Below are 20986 nucleotides of genomic sequence, written 5' to 3'. Positions count from 1 at the left end.
CCCGATGGCCTAGTGATTAAGGACTCGGCATTGTCTGTCACTCCTATGGCTCAGGTTTGATCCCTGGCCCAGGAACTTCTGCATGCCACAGGTGCAGCCAAAAAAATATATAGCATGATAACTTTCTAATTTGATTAGCTATTTCTTGAAATTATGTTTTCAAGACTGAATAACAAAACATAAATATGCCAAAATTATTTATTTAAATTGGTATAGAAGATATTAGACTAGAATTATTTTAAACTGTTTAAATGATGATATGGTTATTTCATGTATAAAAATTTTTGAATCTGATTTTTTTAGAATAAAAATGAGATTAAGGAGTCAAGGGTAGAATATTTTCTAGAGCTCAAAATATATTTTGTCAAATTGTTTTCTAGTAAGGTTAGGTTAATTTAAACACCAGCAATGTAATTTATTCTTTCCTTGGTAACTTTCCAATCTGTTTGTTATGGTCCAGGATTATCACATGTTTTGAGGATGCCTAACAGTTTTCTAAAATTTTGTCTTGATTTCCGAAACTCATTTCTTCTAGGTCTTCAAGAAGATGTTCCTTTTTCTTCATTCTATAGAACATCTGATAAGTTCTGTGCAGTTTCTCTTATCTCAGTTAGTAGAGATATGGAGAAAGCTTTCTAGACTTGGTATTTGCCAACAAACAGGTGTGTGGATTGCCCCGATCTCCCCTCAATGACCCTCTAATTTTTCATCACATTCTTTTCTGGGAGCCATAGCCAACTAAGTTAATTTGCAACATTTATAATCTAGGCTCTAGGATCAAGCAAATATTCATCTTTGAAGTTCTGATCTGTGTGCATAGAATTTTCTGTTGTCCTCACTGCTCAGTCTTCAAGCCCTCTGCTCCTGGCATATCCTCACCTCCACCCTTGACTGCCACTCTACTTATGGGACTTATATATCCCCCAGAATGCAATGTGCCATTGCAAATACTGTGTCCCCAATCTGTTCTCTTATTCATTGAAATTCATTCAGAAAGGATGTGTTGACCTTCTACTGTGTGCCAGCCACCAGATAGAGCATAGAATAGAAGAGACAAAAGTCCCTGCCTTTGTAGACCTGATACAACACCCCCAATGCCCACCTTCCACCCCACCTTATGACGTTTTGTTCTAGCTTTATGATTGATACAAGTTCTCTAAATCAGGGCAGATAGTGGGGCTAAGAACAAAGTGTGTGCCTGCTGTCTTACAGGCGGGGAAGGATGCTATGTTCCATAAGATGGGGTAGGGATGGGCTGCTGGTTGCTCATCTCAAAATAGCTCTACCAGCCTTATGTTTATTGAAAGCTCCTATGAGGTGCTAACATTAGCCTGTCTGTTATTTTTGGATTTCAATGCTATTGGAGTTATTTGCCTTTTCTGGGCCTTCAAAAGCATTTTAGTAGGAAGTTAGCGGAAGAACCATTAGGGACTGCCAACTGGAAACCATTTTAAACAGAAGTCACACAGGGCATTTGCAAACTTTGTCTTGTGCTGTTTCTTTTTTTCAAGGTAAACTTTGAGGCAGTCATTTTCAGAGAATTTTTTGGTGCCAATAAAAGAATTACAAAACTGTAGCAGTAAATGTATTTTGAAAAGCTACTGGTGTATATTGATAGTATAGTTTTGATTTATTGTTTTACTTAATATTTCTGGCTCCAATGCAGAAATATTTGCCTGGGATTTTTTTTTCCAATCACTGAGCCAAATCCTCAGTCTGTGTAACTCAGTAGGACACCAAGGTAAAATGAAAATCTCGCCTGTGTTTACATCTTACAATTAACTTCTCATTGGGTTGTTTAGTGTGTCCCATAACTTCTAATACACACTATTAAAATAAATAATAACGTTGTAATTTTGTTTTCTGCCAAGTGTATTTGCCATAGGTGGGGCTCGGAGGGAATACCGAGGTAATTTCAACTATGTGATGCATTTTGTATGGAAATAGAAAGGCAGAATGTGGAGTTCCCATCATCGCACAATGGAAACGAATCCAACTAGGAACCATGAGGTTGCGGGTTCAATCCCTGGCCTCGCTCAGTGGGTTAAGGATCTGGCATTGCTGTGAGCTGTGGTGTAGGTCAAAGATATGGCTCGGATCCTGCATTGCTGTGGCTGCGGTGTAGGTCGGCAGATGTAGCTCCAACTGGACCCCTAGCCTGGGAACCTCCATGTGTCACAGGTGCAGCCTAAAAAGAAAAAAAAAAAAAAAAGAAAGGCAGAATGTTGCTAATCAAGGCATTCAATACATGTGCTAGACACACATACACCCCTCTTCTAAACATGCGAGTCCATACACATATGTGCATGCATGCACACACACACACACACACACACACACACACACACACACACACACCCCTATATCTCAGCTATATTGAAAGAGTTTTATTTCCTCCCAAATATGCCACACTCCTTCCTCAATATAGGTTTTCCTTTCTGCCAGGACAGACTTTCCTCCTCATTACCTGATTGACTCCTAGTTGTCCTTTGTGCCTTGGACTTGGAGCCAGTCATTCCCTCTGAGAACTTTCTCATCAGCAACGTCTGCCCCCCAGCTAGAAGAGGTTCCTTCCTACTTCATGATCCCATCACAGCCCCTTCCTGAGAGATCACGCCTCACACAAGTAATCTGCCCCACTTATGTCTCTGAATGACAGCTCTCTACCTAGACTGTGAGGCCCTGAGGGCAAGATCTGGATCTCTTCCCTTTGTCTCCTAGCTTTTAGAACCAGACTTGGCATTCAGGACCTTTAGGGGTTGCTCAGCAATCATCCTAAAGTTCTGTAACCATTAACAATCTCACTCCGCAAGGCAAGTCATTCATACCTTCTCTCCTCCCCTCAAGCCCCCTCACCTCTTCCCCAGTCTCCTCTTCTTATGGCTGAGCTTCCCAATTCACTAAGGAAATAGAACCAATCAGAAGATAATTTTCATCTACCAACCCCAAACTCCCAGTGCATCCCACTTGCTGCCCTTCCCATTTGCCAAACACAAGTTTGTTTTCCATGTCTGTGAGTCTGTTTCTATTTTGTAGGTAGGTTCATTTGTGCCATGCTTTAGATTCCATATATAAGTGATACCACATGGTATTTATCTGTCTCTTTCTGACTTACTTCACTTAGTATTCTTAGTATGAGAATCTATGGTTGCATCCATGTTGCTGCAAATGCCATATGGGAAAAAAAAAATGTACACACACACACACACACACACACACACACACACACACATACGTATACAGCCTGGGTCACTATACCATACAGCAGAAATTGGCACACTGTAAATAAACTATACTTTAATAATTTTTTAAAATAAGATAGCAAAATATAGATAGATAGGTAGATAGGTAATTTTCACAAGTACCCCCTTTATCTACTTAATTTCCTGCATCAATGCCCTTAAAATCCACCTTCCATTGTATTATGAGGGACAAAGTGACCTTGCTCCAGTTAAGGCCCATCCTCCTATTTGTGTGTCAGTGTCATCCTCTCTCACTTATTGAAAAACATCACTCCAGCATTTGTCCCTCTTCTTTCTCATGTCATCATTTACCCCCTTCACTAACTGATTTAAGAACCTAGTTTAATTTTTCTCATCTTGGGAGTTCCCACTGTTGCACAGTGAGTTAAGGATCTGGCATCGCTGCAGCTGTGAGGTAGGTCACAGCTGCTGCTTGGATTTGATCCCTGGCCTAGGAACTTCCATATGCTGAGGGTATAGCCAAAAAGAGGGGAAAAAAAATTCTCTCACCTTAAAAAAGTAAAAGCAAGAAATCTTTCCGGAGTTTGTGGAACAGTGGTTAACGAATCTGACCAGGAACCATGAGGTTTCAGGTTCAATCCCTGGCCTTGCTCAGTGGGTTAAGGATCCAGTGTTGCCCTGAGCTGTGTTGTAGGTTGCTGGCACGGCTTGGATCCCTCATTGCTGTGGTTGTGGTGTAGGCCGGTGGCTATAGTTTCGATTAGACCCCTAGCCTGGAAATCTCCATATGCCTCAGGAGCGGCCCTAAAAAAGGAAAAAAGAAAAAAAAAATCTTTCTTGTCCACACATCCCCTTCCAGCTATAGCCTCATTCTTTGCTGTTCTTTACTGCAGAATTCCTCAAGAGTTTTCAACTCTCAGTATTAACAAATCCTCACCTCTCATTCTCTCTTGAATGTCCTCTGATACTGCTGTGGCCTTCATCATTCTTCCAAAATTGTTCTCTCCAGTCCGATGCTCCCCTCCATGTTGCTAAATCCAGTGGTCAAGCCCCACCTTTAATTTTACTGGGCTATCAACAGCTTTTAAATCAGTTGATCTTCCTTCTTAATTGCAACCTCCTTCTTCACCTGGATTCTAGGACATACTCCCTCTAATTTTCCAAATACCTTTTGTGTTACTACTTAGCTAGTCAGCTTTTGCTTCAGGGACAGTAGCCCAAATATGTCAATGATTTGCAGCCACAAAGATGTTTCTTGTTCAAGTTATGTAAAGGCTAGGAGGTCTGCTTGACTGTCCTAGGTTCTACTTAGCTTCAGCCCAACCAGGCTGGACCCCTCTTGGCTGCAGGTCGGCTGGAGCTCTGCCATCTGTGTTGTCATTCTAAGACCCAGGCTAATGGAGCAGCCTGGAACCTGGAATGTGCTGTTGTCTCGTGGCAGAAGACAAGAAACGGAGCCGAAACTCCCAGAGTTTCTAAAAGCTTCTACTTGGACATGGTGTGCATCATGTCTACTCACATTCCATTGAGCAAATACCAGGAGAATCAAAAGAAAGATGATGCCTTGCAGCAGGCCCAGGCTGATAGGGGGGGAACTCACTTCCAGTGGAATTCAGATTCTGATATTATTACATGCTACTGAACATAGTTATTGCCTGGGACTATATCTGTGATTACAGGTGACCCAAGGACTCTTTTTTAAAACTATCTGAGAGTAGTAGAAAGTCACAGTACCAGCTCCATAGAGAGAGTCTGTAGAAGCAGAGGGGTGTGTGTGTGGTGTGTGTGTGTGTGTGTGTGTGTGTGTGTGTGTGTGCACGCGCGTTGGGTGGAGGGGAAGGAGGCATGGTAAAGTTGTTCCACGAGTCATATTCACTCCAAGGGCTCTTGGCCCCCCGAGCTGATCATCAGCCTGGCCTTTCTCCATGCTAAGATGTTGCATCAGGACTTTGTGGTGGCTTCGTTGACATCTTTGATCATGAGGCTCCAGGAGATCAGGACCTTAGTTTACAATTGGCTGGACTCACATTTGACCCTGTTTACGGGAAGGAAATCTGGCCAAGTCAGGACCAAAGAATTTTGTGGTGAGGGTGTTGAACTCCATTTCCTTTTTCATTTATAAACGCAGTTGGAGCTGATTCCAGCATGTTTTTAGGAAGTCAGTAAAAACATTTAGGCGTAACTACTACTGTTTTATGAAATTTCATCTATTGTTTTGACCTTGCCTGTGCTTAAATGCGGAAATAAAAATCTTGGCGTGGCCATGGAGGGAGCAGAGGGGCATTATGTCATTACAGCACCTACTTCAGGTCAGGAAACTCTGAACTGACCATCCATTTCCTACTTTACTGAGCCAAGGAATGCCATCGAGTGTGTGACTAAGGGTAACATGACTCAGGTTAAGAACTGGGTCTGTGGAATTTGTTTCCTGGCCAAGAGAACGACAATTCAATTGCTGCTAGGATTAAGTGGAAAATGTATACTTTTGTCTTCATTAGCACTATTGTTACTTTTAAAGACTTGTTGAGAACGTAAGAGCAAATTTAAACATGATAGCATGAAGTTTAGTTATTAGAAACTAAGGGAGCCTTTGGGAATATTGCCTTCCACTCTCATTTCTACCCAGGCTCCATGTCTGTCCAGGTCTGAACATCACACTTCAGTCCTTACACTTGAAAGAGAGACTATTGCTCATTAACACTCAACACTGGGCAAGTAGAAAATGCTCTTTTAGTTACAGGTTTGACTAATGGGATCCTTCACCTGTGCATTATTTGTTTATCTAGTTCTTCATTTCTTAAAATGTTACCAGCACCTCGGGGTACAAGCAGCACATTAAAACAGTAATTAAAATAGATAAAACATCACAAAGCAGCAATTAAAAGAGCAGCAAATGAGGTTATATCTTAACACTATAATGCTTAAACCTGAAAACAATACTCACCTCATCAGCTAGGAGGCACCCACACAAGCAGTGCAGGAACCTTGCAGTGACTTTGAGATATCATAAATGGAAAGCAGGTGATGATAAAATCACTCCAAACCTTGCCTCAAAATGTAATTTTTCCATCCCCCGCCCCCCGCCGCCCTTCTCTGTTCACCTATAGGATGGCTTGTGGTACACCGTGCTTTCACCTGTCTGTTCAGCCAGAAAGGCTTACAGAGGATTCAAAAACTTCTTTCTTTCCTCAAAGCTGTAACCGGAGTCCTTAGTCATACCTTACACAGCTTAAATGGCAGTTGATCATGCTTAAGTACTGGAAACAATCAAAGGATCGCAACCTCAGAGAACATTCTTCCAATCGAAGTAGGAAAATCCTTGTCCTTCATCCCCAGCTCCCACCCTCAGGGGCCCCATAAACCCACCCGGTTTCTTTGCACAGCACTGCGTGCCCTCCCAGCCTGTCACACCTAAGTGAGCCTCCATTAGTCTCTACTCACCTGCCACTCCAATCCTGTTTTTCTTTCCCCTGTTAATAAAGGGTACTTGAAAAATGTGGCTTTTAAAACACTTCTAGGATTTGCATGGGTAGCAAGCGCTTCACCAAAGTGATAACTCAGGGATTGCCTGTGTGTGAGAGAGCCTGGTGAGCGTTCTCAACTAGGGAGCTGAAAGTGGATTCTCTCCTCCTCCGTTATGTTGAACTATCTCCGCCGAAAGGCTGGTCTCTAACAACGCATTGAGTCCTTTCAGAAACTGTTCTGTAGGAAGTCCATCTTGTGGTTTGTGTAGAAGTGTCGCCGTCGGTCCATTTTGGTTCACATAGTACTTAAAAAGCAGCATTCCATCGAGCCAGCACCTGCCTCTGCAGCCCTGCTCCCACGCCACCCTCCCACCCCCTCTCACTCCAGCAAGGCTGAACCACTCCGGGTGCTCAGCTCAGTAAATAGAATTCCCAAGAACTGCATCTTTACATCTAAGGTTTGGACGAAGCTCTGCAGAATAACAACCCACGAAAGTTATGCCAGGCTTATTTTAAAGCCTCTTCTATATGAACATTTTTAAACATTTCAATTTTGCCAGCAAAGCTCCTTTGGGGAATATATTGTGCAAGTGGTTTTCTACCACAGAGCCCTCTGTGATCATTCTGGAATTTCACATCAAAGAGAGAGAGACTCTCTGTGTTCAGTAAAGATCCTACCTTGGGAAGCAAAGGCTTGCTAAGACCCTTGGCAAACCCCTCCAGGTTCCTGTGGCTCAGTTCATCAATAATTTCATGTACCCAATGGGGTGTGTCCCCACCCTACCAACAGTAAACAGTAGAGAAGTCTCAGAATTCAAGCCACATTAGCATAGCGGAGATTAAAGAAATTGCTAGAATGCCTTAAAGGACCTTTAGATTTCCTACAGGAAACATTATGAAATCACTGTGTTTTCAGAGCTTGTAAAATGCTTAGGTGGGTCTCCCCTGCAGAGGAAAGTGTCAAGCCAGAGTCAAACACACTCTCCACTAGTGTCAGCCTGTGCTCCCCTTGTTTCCTGCACCACTCACTCTTTTTTTTTTTTTTTTTTTTTTTGAGGGCCAAACCTGCAGCATATGGAAGTTCCCAGGCTAGGGGTCGAATTGAAGCTGCAGCTGCTGGCCTACACCAAAGCCACAGCAATGCGGGGTCTGAGCCACATCTGTGGCTTAAACCATAGCTCACAGCAACGCAGGATCCTTAACCCACTGAGTGAAGCAAGGATTGAACCTGCATCCTCATGGATACTAGTCGGGTTCTTAACCCCCGAGCCACAATGGGAACTCCCCATTCACTCCATCTTAACTGTCTCTTTCCTGCTATAAGCACACTGTGAATGCACAAAGTCAAAGCAACTCTAGTCAAAGTCAAAGCAAAGCCAGAATTAGCACTGGCTAATTCTGCTGCCCTGGGAAGCCCACAAGGTCAGGGGCACACTGAACTTGGCATCAGGATAGCTCTGAACTCCTGAATCCACAGAGCCATTGTGGGCTTAATTTTAAAGCCCAGACATAGGTGCCAGAGCTTTGGAAGAGCCACCGCTGCCCCTAGCACTACTGGCTTCTGCTTTGTCCCTGTGGTCACACTTGCCCATGAACTACCTCTCCCCCACTTAACAAAGTCTATAACAGACCACACAGCCCTCTCCCCTCACAGCCAGGGTGCCGGTGTTCTTTGTCCCACCTCTCCCTTCATTCACCTGGTGTTTCTTGGATGCTCTGGAGACAGAGAGGAATGGTATGGTCCCAAAAGTTGGCCCCTGACAGAGGGGACACATTACACATGTCAGAAAGCCACGTGACTCCACAAGCCAGGTAAAGTCCCTCCAGCCTTTGCTGCTGAACCCCCAGAGCTCAGGCTGCCTTTCTTGCCCTAATTCTTCTTCCTATTCTGCCTGGTGCTGTTGTCATGGCAACTTCTCCATGAACCTTTCCTGATCCCCCAGAGAACTGGCCCTTGCTCCCTGTGCCTGCGCTGGACTCTGAAGGCACAGCAAGCTTAGCCAGAGACGTGCAAGGCTGTGGCTAGGAAGACGGGCTCGGAGCCCTGCGACCAAGGTACTAGACCCTTGGTCTCCTTAGCTGTGTGACTTGAGGCAAGTTGTTCTGCACCTCTGTTTTGCCATCTGAAAAATGAGGTCAATAGCACCTACTGCGCAGGGTTATTGTGAGGAATTAACTAAGTTAACAGAAAAGGCTCCAAATGACGCCTCCCATGTGATAAGTTCCTGTAACTGTTGTGCAGTATTACGGGTTGTCACTCCTGTTGGGCTGTGTTATTCCCCAGGGTATAAAGGCTGCTTATTTATCTTTAATCCTCATCTCTTGCAGCCATGGGTAGCACTGTGGGAGCAATCACAGGTTTAACGCTGTACACATTGAACAACTCTGTAAATGACTGAATCAACAAATGAGAAGACCTTGGTAAGGACATAGGAGGCAGAAACTTATGGTGGCATTAGCCCTGACCTCAGACCAGGGAGGCCTGAGTTTAGTCAGTGGCATGAGCTTCCTCAGTCCATTGAGCCTGCAAGTTCTCCAGCAGTGAAGGGAGTGCAGAGTTTCAGCTCTGAAGTCACCTTTCTAAGGAGACCAGGACTCCCGCCCCAGCCCTTCTCTAGCTCACACCAGGCAAGCAATGGGATGAATTACCACCTGTGATTGATCCGTGTGAGTTTTAAACTGTTATGAACCTGGTTAATTGTTTTGCCTGTATAAGCACATTTTGCTTCATCCATTTGTCAAGCTGAAGGAAGGTTGTTTTATAAAAGGGGATTTAATTAAATGTTTTGTCCCAGTCCGGTCTTTCCTTTCTGCATCTGCATTATGCTTGTGTCATATTTTCCCTGGAGGGCAGGAAAACAATTTAGTGAAAATGAAAGATCCATTGATTTACTATTGAAAAAGGAAATGCCAAGCTAACAATTTCGCTCTATAATTTTCTAGTGACCATAAGAGAACCCAGCCATTTAACTTAAAGACACTGTGTTTTCTGGTGCACCTGGCTCTTTATATCCTTCTGTACCATTCATGCTGTTATGTTTATGGCCTTGCTCTTGATTGAAATTATTTCTTGAACACTCTTAAGAGCTATTTTTCTTCCCTGAACAGAAGAGATGTTTCTAGGAAATAAAGTCCTTTAATTTTTTTCTCCATCTCCAGTTTGGTGACTGGGCAGTAGGGAACCTTTTTCTCTTAGACCCTATCAGTGGGATCATAACACACACACCCCATCATTTAGCCACAGATATCCCTGTGTACAGAATTTAACTTGACCTACTTTTCTGCCTGTTGAGTTGCCTCGGGCCTCAAATGTTCTTCTAGTAGAGATCAGCTCTTTTCTCGGTTAAAGTCTTAGATCTTTAGCTCAGTACAATGTCCCAGTGCCTCAAAGAAAGTGGGCTGCATTAATATCTGAGAGAGCTGGAGATGACAGGACCCTCGCCAGGCATCCCCTTCCTCCAGCCACCCTGTGCCCACCAATTACCATCCCGTAATCTGAGCCCATGTCCAAGGACCAGGGTTCTTCTGGGAGCAACACTTTTCATTCTGAAGGGAGGGGGCTCACTAGTGAATGTAAGAAGGAATGTGGGATTCGAAATCAGGAAAATAGGATTGCCATAAGGAGGACTGTGTCTTTAGATACATGATGTCACGTCTGGGAATTTCATCATCCCTTCCACTGCTAACAGTCTGTGAGCCTTTCTTTCAATTTTATTGATCATCCGCTAAGCGGCAGCTTCTGCGGCTGGAACAGTAGTGAGGGACCAAGGCAGACTGGTCCTGCCATCACACAGATCAGAATCTAGTGGGAGGCATGGGTTGAATCAAGTGTGAAATGATAATACTCTGATTAGAACTACACAGAAGGGCACACAAGACTATGAGACATAATCAGGAAATCTATACTGGTACCTAGGAGCAGGAAAAGGCCATTAGAAGGGAGTGACTTTTGAGTGGACTCCTAAAAGATGAGTTAAGTAGGTGGGAGATGGCTCCAGGCAAACCCATCCAGACAGAGGAGCAGAGCTTACACAGACTCGGCCAAGCATCCTGGCTGAGGATGCTCATTTCCTTCTCTCATGTTGATCCCTTAGGAAACACAGCAGCCGACCTCTGCATTGGAGTTGGGCAGCCAGAATGCATTTCTACCTAATTAGCCACAAATTACTCTCCATGAAGAGGAAATATTTTATTTTGCTGTATTAGACCAAGAATCAGTGCAGCCGTACTGCCAGGCCTCTTTCTTCTTCCATCTGAACTATGAAAAAAGCAAAGGACCTTGCTTCTGCTCTGATTCTCACATATCATCTGACCAAATTGCAGGGGACTTGTTGGAACAGCACAGTAACTTACCTCACATTTGCTGATGGACTGTGCAAGATCTGGCTAAGGCTGTTTTGCATTTATCACGCTTCCCCACTGGAAGGCCTCAGAATGTTTTGTGAGCATGACAGAGAACGGGGTCTCATGCTAATGCTAAGTGTCCTCATAATGAGTATTCAAAGGCCAGGGTCTGGCTTATGAGCCAGCTGGGGCTGGGTGGCATGTGTGGAGCCTGTCAGCTGTAGACTAGACCCTATGTCCATCAGCCAGTGCTCTCACCACAGACACCAAGCATGAGCTTCATGCAAACTCTAACCCACTTCTTCCCATACCAGGGGAGCCCCCATGGCCCTAACTGGAGAGGTGCTGATTGAGAGGAACTTGGAGCAAGAGAAAAGCAGAGAGAAACATGCAGTAAACAGGGAAGGCCTCTCTTGAGGATGCGGGAGGGTAAGGAGAAACGTGGGTTCAAAGTAGGGGATTGGTTAGTTAGTGATATAAGAGCTGGCATGATCATCCTAGAGAATTGTTGGCAACATGTGAATCCTTTCTACAGAATTCCTCCTGGTACTACCTTGGGACTCAGTATGTCCTCCAGGGAGGAAAGGATGTAAAAGGATGACATAATCCTGTTTTGTTATCATTGTTAGCCCTTCAAGTGGATTAGTTGTGGTTTGACCAAGAGGAATAGAGAGAAGGATTCTCTCGTGCTATTTTGGACTGACTGGAACCTTCCCGGCTTTACATGGGGCTTCCCCTCACCTCCGAAATCCTGTCACTCCACAGGCTGCTCCAGAAATCTGCCCTGGCTTCCATGCCTCTGGTCCTCTCATTCCAAAGCTCCTATCTCCTTAAAAGCTTGATTTCATTGATTCATTCCTTCAAGATAATTTAGAGAAAGTCTAATGTGTCAGACTTAAAGTGAGAACATTTTCCCTTGCTCTGACTTCTGAAGTTCCCACGTTTTCTGTAATGACTAAAGAAAATCTTTTGGATAGTAGAATTTGCTATAGAATTATTATTATATATAGAAATACGTGAGCTGAGCATTTATTAGAGAAATAACTACTTTTTGAAAAGGTGACTCAATACTCTTACTTTAAAACCTTGATTTTGCTATCTTCTTCACCAAGAAAATACAAGGCTATGGAACTTTCTCACTATCTACAAAGGCCTTTCCTCCAACTCAGAAAATTAGGCACACTGGGTTTATAATGGGAAAAAAAAATCTTTAAAAAGCAAAAACACAGTCATGCATTCTGTCCCCAAAATACTTAGATATAAGTAGTCAGATAGGATAAGAAAGTCAGATAGGAGAGAAAAGACATCCAAAACCGGAAATATTATAATATACAATATATAAAATATGTTAGATATAAGACAAGATTGAGAGGGGTAAATGTTTTTAAAGGTGTCTTATTAAGGTCTAAGGGATGCCAGTAGAGGTGTTCACTCCAGCTAAAGGTTGAGAAAGCTTGATGATGAAGAGGCACAGGAGCCATGCCTGGAAGAAAATTGGGTCCAGAGCGCCAGACAAGGGCAATATTGAGCAACCAAGGGAGGGGTTACCATGAGCAGTAAAAGAGGAGTCAAAAGATGCAGGTGGGATGGACCACATGAGCTTGGTTAGGATGAAGCCCAGGAGGCATGGAGAGATGGAGGTGAGGCTGAGAGAACTGGGTGTGTAGAAATCATGGAGGGTGCTGAGGACCAGCTGAGGGATCTGATGCTCTAGTCAGAAGCACTGAGATGATGGGGGCTCTACCCAAGTCAAACTGGTCCAGCAGGTAGGGGGAGATGGACATTTGTGGGACTGGATCCAAATGAAATAAGATGAATACTTCACCTAGGGGAGTAGCTGTGGGGCTGGGGAGAAGGAGCAGATACAGGAGGCATTTTAGAGACAGAACGGGCAGATTCTTGAAGAAATAAGGTTGTGGGTTTTTTTGGTTGTTTTTGTGTTTGTTTTTTGGGGCCAAATGCAAATCACATGGAAATTCCCAGGCTAGGGGTCTAATCGGAGCTTTAGCTGCTGGCCTCCACCACAGCCACAGCAACAACACGTGGTGTAGATCTACACCACAGCTCCTGGCAATGCCAGATCCTTAACCCACTGAGTGGGGCCAGGGTTCAAACCTGCAACCTCCAGGATACTAGTTGGGTTCATTACCACTGTGCCATGATGAGAACTCCAGAAATAAGTGTTTTGATTTCAACCTGTGTCCTCAGACTGGATGAGGCCAGCAAGAGGAAGCCAAGGTCTTAGTAGTTGCAATAGCACACTGGAAAGGAAAATTACAGCACAATACAGAGGCTGGAAAGGAAAATTACAGCATGTTCTTCATGAGAACTTCTTCAGTTCAGAGGCACAGCAGGAGATGCCAGCATAATGAAATCTAAACATAGGATTTCCAAATACGCAAGAAAGAACCTATAAGCCTTCTCTTTCTTTCTCCTTTCTGCTTCTCTTTCCTCGTTCAAGTCATCAGTCACTAAACATCTATAAAGCAGACATACTATATATAGTTATGTAGGAAATCAAAGAAACACAATTTAATACTAGTCCCTGTTCTCAAAGAGGCTTAATATGTTTGCAGAGAGAAAACTGCACCCACATGTCAACATCACATCCTACACTGTAGTTCATGATAAAGGCCACCTTGAAAAAGGTGCTGAAATTTGAAGCAAACTTGAAATGTCGTGTAAATTAGGAGTAACTAAGGATGTGTGTTCTGGGGAGGGGGAGACAGGTATCATAGTGCAGTGCTACTGCCTGCCATCAACTTGACTTTTTATCCTATTATTGTGCCTATTTTTTAAAATAAGGCACAATAAGGAAATGAAGCCAAGAGAGGTTAAGTGACTTGTTTAAAGCCACACAGCCAGTAAGTGGCACAGCCAGGAGAGCCTGACCCAAAGGCCATGTGCAGTACATGACCCTCTAATGAGAGGCACTGAGCAGGTAGGAAGGCACCTGTATGAAAACTTGATGTGCAAAGATAAGAAGGATGTAGAGTTCCAGAGTTCTCTTTGTGGCTCGGCAGTTAACAAACCCGACCAGGAGCCATGAGGATGCGGGATTGATCCCTGGCCTCGATCAGTGGGTTAAGGATCTGGTGTTGCCATGAGCTGTGGTGTATGTCACAGACTCCTCTCCGATCCCAAGTTGCTGTGTCTGTGGTGTCAGCCGGGGGCTACAGCTCTAATTTGACTGCTAGGCTGGGAACCTCCACAAGCCAAGGGTGCGTCTTGAGAAAGAAAAAAAAAAAAAAAAAAAGAAGGATGTGGAGTTCCTGTAATGGCTCAGTAACAATTAACCGGGCTTAATACCCATGAAGACTTGGGTTCTATCCCTGGCCTGGCTTGGTAGGTTAAAGATCCACTGTTGCCATGAGCTGTGGTATAGGCTAGCAGCTGCAACCCTAATTTGACCCCTAAAAGAAGAAGAAGAAGAAGAGGAGGAAGAGGAAGAGGAAGAAAGATGTGGACTATCTAACTGCAAACCCACTGAAAAGCTAAAAGTTTGATATGCACCTTCCCACTTACTTTAATTTCCAGACGATTTTATTAAAGGTTTCTAAGAGACTCCTGCCGCTGCCAAGAATCTGCATATTTCCTCAAGATTTGGAGCAGGGTAGGACAAGATAGAAATACATGAGTAAATAGAATATAAATGAATTGCTTTCTGAAGTATGTTTGAAAGTCAAACAGGTTTAATCCTTATGTTGTTCTGTATGCCTGCCTCCTGGAGTTTATAGGGTTAAGAGACACCAATCTTTTATAATATCAGCAGATCTTGATTAATCTGGCAAATGCTATAAATCAAGGGGCAGTGTGAAATTGGACACTAAATGTATTGGACATTATTATAAAAAGAGAAATTGGATAATTCCTACTCATTTCTATCTGAAAATGAAAAACCGCCAGGGTAATGAATCTCCTTGATCTGCTGAAATGCCTATCAGTTATAAAGTACTTTTCCATCAAAGAAATAAGGAGAATCAAAACACACAATAAAAATTATTCACCACAGTATTTTTGAATAAAAGTAAATAAATCCCCATGATGTTTGTGCTATATACTCTTTCCCCCCCCCACCAAAAAAAAAAAAAAAAGGACTAAGTGACTATATTTTAAAAAATGCCATGAAGTCAAAATCAAGAAGAGCTCTTATTACCCTGACCCATGTGAGTTAGGGAGGAAATCTTTGCAGCTGTTAGAGGAGCTGTCCACCCTTCCATAAAATCACGAGCACACTTATCAAGACTGAATCCTGTGATCAAGTCCAATTAGATTTGCATGAAAAGGAATGCTGGCCCGAGGGTTTTGTTTAAATTCTCCCTTTCATTGTTAAGTTCAAAGAAAGTTATCAGGGCTGTAACTTCATACACAAGGGAATTAGTTCATGTTGTTGATCCAGTTAGATCATGTCTTGGATTCTGAGTTTCAGCCATAGTCAAAAAGGTGAGAGTGCCTTCAGCTAGGATAAAATGTGGGCAAGATCAGCCAGCTGGCCTTCGTTCTCAGGGAAAGGAAGCTTTCAAAGACTGACACCCAGGCAGCCTGCCTGTTGTAATAACATCTTTCATTTACAGTTCCTCGAAACCTGGACCACATCTGTTTCTCTTTCTGTATGAATTATAGGTGTGATTGTAATGAAGTAGCCCTCCAGAAATTAATGTTCTAATTCTTATTCTTCCTTATATGATTAAATATACCCTCTGCCTATTAGTGAGACTGGTCTAAAGTGAGGTAACTGGGATGGTAAGCAATTGTCTAGCTGCAGATTCTTTAGGGGCCAGGATCATTTCTCATTATCCCCAAAGCTCCAAGACCTGAAAGGGTATGGCACACAGTAGGTCCTCAATGCCATATTAATCTTATATGAATCAGTTTATTCATACACTCAACAAATATTTATGTACAAAGCACTATTCTGGGCACTTGAAATAAATCAGCTAACAAAAAAGGATAAAATTGCCTGCCCTCAGGGAGCTTTTATTCTGGCAGGAGGAAATAAACCATAAGCATAATAAATAGGTACATAATACAGTATATTAGAAGGTGATGAAAAATAGAGCAGAGTAAGGGAGAGTAGAGGGCTGGATATAGGGAATGGGTTTGGGTTGCTGTTGAATTAGGGTGGTTCAGGTAGGCCCCATAAGATGGTCTCTCTCAAGCAGACTTGAAGGAGAGGCAGGAGGAAGAGCACTTTAGCAGAGGGAACTGCTTATGTGGCCTGTGGGTGAGAGTGGCCTGACACGTTGGAGGAACAGCAATGGGCCAGTGTGGGTGAAGAGTTAGCATTAGGAGGTGAGGTGAGAGAAAAAATGGGGGCAGGAAGATCATATAGGATTTTATAGACCATTTAAAGGACCTGCTTTTACTTTGAAAAAATAAGGAGTCACTGGAGGTTTTGCAAAGAAGAGGTATGAGATCTGACTGGCATGTTATAGGGACCCCTCTGTGTGCTGTCCTGAGAATACATTGTAGGGAGGCAAAGGTGGAAGCTGGGAGTCAAATTAGGAGGCAATTGAAAGAGTCTGAGCAGATCAACAAATAGTGTGTGGTTTTATGTGTTGTGGTGATGACATGAACAAGGTTAGAGCGTAGAGCAGGTTGTGCCACCAGTTCAGGGGAGAACTTCTCAGGGCTGTGATATTGGAATTGGGGGAAAGGCGTTTAGATAAGGGAGGGACATGATAGGAGGTGAAACAGGAAGGGTTTTTTGACATCAGATTGGGAAAGGCCTTGAGTCCTAGGCTAGCTGCTTGTTATGAAACCAGGAAAATGCCAGCTTATGGAGCATATTCAAAAAGGATCTTATTTTGTCTCACAGGTGAAGAAATCCAAAGATTAGTCCAGAACGAGTACAGAAAATCGATGATAACATAGTGACTCAGGCTCTTTCTGTCATCCTCTTGTGTTAGTTTGTCATGGTCATAAGAGGCTGCCACCAGGTCCGAGTTCTCGGAAAGAAGGGGGAAGAGAACATGTATAATACATGAACCCATCACCTCCTTTATTTCACCAGGAAAGCAAACCTGGAAGCCCCATCCAACAGACTTCTGCTTATGTATCTTTGGCCCAGCTGGGTCACATGACCATTCCTACCTGGAAGATGGTTGAGCAGAAGGGCTGGTGGAACAAGTGTGTCCACAACTAACAATGCAGGCTCTTAATGCAGCTGATGCCAGTGAAGAGGATGTTTCCCAGAAGGCAACATGCAGCTGCACGGCCTCCCCACCTCTTAGAGCCAGGTTCAGCAGGAGAGTTACCCAGGAGCACTTACTCCCCCCCTTGACTGTCCTTGCCCTGCCTCCTCCCCAGGGTCCAGGGGGGGGCCAGCTGGGGCTTCTAAGTCCTACCTTTCCTGCAAGTCCATGAGCATCACTGACTCAGCAGTGGGCTGGGCCCCTGTGCTGCCTTTGGGATCTGCCTCTCTGTGGAGAAGAAGGATATATGAATGTACATAATACTCAGAATTTCCCTAAAATATGGCATTCCCTTCGTGGCTTAGTGGTTTACGAACCTGACTAGGATCCATGAGGATACGGGTTCAATCCCTGGCCTCACTGGTTAAGGATCCAGTGTTGCCGTGAGCTGTGGTGTAAGTCACAGACGCAGCTCAGATCCTGGGTTGCTATGGCTGTGGTGTAGACCAGCAGCTGTAGCTCCAATTAGACCCCTAGCCTGGGAATCTCCATATGCCGAGAGTACGGCTCCAAAAAGCAAAAAAAAAAAAAAAGAATTTCCCTAAGACGGCTGGGCTCACTTTTGTTTTATTGGGAGAATTTTCTGTCCTGTCAGCCAAAGTGATGAAGCAGGAAGGTACATATGTGAGGGGATCCAAGGCTGTGTGTGACCAAGCCACACAGGGAGTCTGCAAAACTTGATTTCACCAACCAACTCTCCCTGATCCCAGGTTCCTGTGGCCCATCTCGCTTCTCCCTCTTTCCAAATAAGTGCTCCTCAAGGCCCTGATGAAGTCCCTCCCCCAGAAGTGTAAATGATTCCTAAGAAAATATCCCCTCCCCTAGGTGTGTCCCCATTTTAATAGCTTCCAAGCCCCTGTGGCTCAGGCCTAACTGTGGCATCAGAGCATCCAGTTTCTATTTCTAGTTCTGCCACTTGCTGCCCAGTGAATCAGTATATTGTGTGGCCTTCAGTTGCCTCACCTGCAAAATAACCAATGTGGAGATGACCTCTAAGGCGAATACAGCTGAGAAATGAACACTAGACACTGGAACTCTGGCCTGGGCTGGACCTTAGCTGCCACCATGGATGCAGGCTTCATTCTACACACTCTCTAATGGCAAGGGCCCCATATGCTCTGCCTCTCCATCTGCAGAGGTGATCTCCAGCCACATGTGCATCCTCTTCCTGAACCCCTCAAAAAGTAGGTATCTTGATGTGGATAGACATGGAGGGGAGTTGTCTCGGTGTCATCCACTAGACCATCAACCTGTTGAGGGCAGGGTCATGTCTGGGTCACCATGGTACCTCTGGCATGCAGCACAGTGCTGGCACACAGCAGGCACTCAGCAAATGTTTGTAAAAATGAACTGCTCTAACTGTGGTTAGAAAGGTAGCAGGGATAGAGAGCCTTCTCCACTCCTCTCCTCACAAATAGACTCAGTGGGGCTCTGCATTCTACCTTTGCCTGCCTTCTCCTCTCCTCTCTTCCTACTGCAAGGCAATGCCTGCTTTACGCACAGTCTTATTAGGGAATCCCAAGTTGGCCCCTCACCCCAAACATCCCTCAAACATCCTCACGACTGCCTAACTCACCACTTGATTTGGTTCCCGAGTTTAAAGGTATTATTGCTTTGAATTCCCATTAATAATAACAATAAATATTGTTAACACCTTTTCAAGTTTTCTGAGTGTTCTCATTTATTCTACCCCAATCTCTTAGGAGAGGTAGTTCCTCAAACTGATATCAAGCTGTGACTTCTAAGAAATGAGCTGACAGCCAGCTAAGAGACCCTGGGGGGAAGGAACCACAGGAAACCTGCCTGAGAGTAATATCAGCATCAAGTGCCAGTAGCTGGACAGGGAAGAAGGATGAAATGATATATCAGGAGCCAAGACACATTTTACCAACATTGCACCATTGCCTGATGCCAGTTAAACTTGAAATGCAGGGCTCAATTGTAGTAACTATGTCCAGCCCTAAGTTTTCTGAAACCATCATTTTCTACTACCTTCGCTCTGTTCCATCCCCTTTTTCATGGCATAACACTTGTCCTCAGTCAACTGTTTGACTTTCCATTATAAGTTGCCTCAACTGTTACTTTGTAAAAGGATAGAGTATGGGTAAGAAGTACCTTATTTGATAATTATTAGAGACATTAGGCCTGGTAATCAAGATGCTCAGATGCTGTAGGAAGAAGATCCGATCATCATTTTAAAGACCTAAAAGGTAACCTAAATTTCTAAATAATAATGACAATTTTAATTCTATGGCAAAATGTGGTAATTTCTTAGAGTACAAGACCACATAAGGAGTATGGGTAACTTCCCAATAATCTTATGTACATGAGTATATTATACCAGCATAGGTTTTGCCATTATTTCCATGGATATTTTCTGGGCACTTAGCCCACTTCATACTTTAGCCTGGTGCACAGTACCAAATGGAACATTCCCCAGGAATCTCATCAGTGTTGGCTGTCAATAGGGACATGAACAAGTTGCTTCTGAAACCTCTTTTACTTCATTTTCATGGATTTAAAAACAAACACATGAAAATTGGTTCAACCTTGCCTTAACAGTCATCATGTTTTGTAGATACTAGTAGACTGCAGTGGCCAAAAGCATGGGCTCTAGAGCCAGCCACCTGGGTTTGAATCCTAGCCCTGCTTTTTGCAAGTTCTATAGCCATGGCCTAATTACTTAGCCTCTTGGCACCTTCCTTTTCTCTTTCATGAACTGGGAATTATAATAGACACTACCTCAGAGGGTCATTGTGAGCATTAAATGAGTTAAATTGTGGATAGCATATTCAGTACTTAAAACAGTGCCTGGCACCTAATAAGTACCCTATAAGTGTTAGCTCTTATAATTATGAATAGTCATCTATTGTTGCACTTAATAACTTCCATTTCTAGTGCCGTTTTCCAGCATGGCATTGCTTATCATCTAAATTATTAGATGCCTTCAAGTAGGTTGTCCACATCAGGGTAATCATAAAATATCTAATTGACCTGAGCAAAAATAGATAGCTTCCGTGTGCGAGAGATAGAGAGATATATACATATAGAGATATATGTTTCATTGCTGGTATACAGAAATGCAACTGACTTCTGAATGTTAATCTTATATCCTGCCACTTTGCTGAATTTATTAATCAGTTCAAGGAGTTTTGGGGTTGAGTCCTTAGGGTTTTCTAGGTATAGTATCATGTCATCTGCATACAGTGACAGTTTGATCTCTTCTCTTCCTATATGGATGCCTTTTATTTCTTTTGTTTGTCTAATTGCTGTGGCTAAGACTTCCAAAACGATGTTGAAGAGCAGTGGTGAGAGTGGGCATCCCTGTCTTGTTCCAGATTTGAGTGAGAAGGCTTTCAGTTTTTCCCCATTGAGTATGATATTTGCTGTGGGTTTATCATAAATGGCTTTGATTATATTCAGGAATGTTCCCTCTATACCCACTTTGGCGAGGGTCTTGATCATGAATGGATGTTGAACTTTGTCAAATGCTTTTTCTGCATCTATTGAGATGATCATATGATTTTTGACTTTTTTTTTGTTAATGTGGTGTATGATGCTGATTGATTTGCGTATGTTGAACCATCCTTGTGAACCTGGGATGAACCCAACCTGGTCATGGTGTATAATTTTTTTGGTATGTTGTTGGATTCAGTTGGCTAAGATTTTGTTGAGAATTTTTGCATCTATATTCATCAGAGATATTGGCCGATAGTTTTCTTTTTTGGTGGTATCTCTGTCTGGTTTTGGAATGAGGGTGATGGTGGCCTCATAGAATGTC

The 20986-nt window shown here is 43.5% G+C and overlaps 1 protein-coding gene and 1 long non-coding RNA gene across 10 annotated transcripts in view; both read left to right on the top strand.

Annotated features, from left to right (window-relative positions):
* The window catches only part of SLC9A9 (solute carrier family 9 member A9), a 685137-nt gene that overhangs the window by 507921 nt on the left and 156230 nt on the right, over window positions 1-20986 (top strand). The window lies entirely within an intron of this gene.
* LOC146397511 (uncharacterized) lies at window positions 7703-14433 on the top strand. Its single transcript, XR_014824092.1, has 2 exons — window positions 7703-13053; window positions 14120-14433. It is a non-coding gene; the product is annotated as an uncharacterized LOC146397511 (long non-coding RNA).

The sequence above is a fragment of the Sus scrofa genome, chromosome 13 (assembly GCF_054392235.1).
Source record: "Sus scrofa isolate SSC_HxYL_T2T_F1_AM1 chromosome 13, Sscrofa_HxYL_maternal_Yorkshire_Landrace_v2.0, whole genome shotgun sequence".
Lineage (NCBI taxonomy): Eukaryota > Metazoa > Chordata > Mammalia > Artiodactyla > Suidae > Sus > Sus scrofa.
This window is presented reverse-complemented; position numbering and strand designations above follow the sequence as displayed.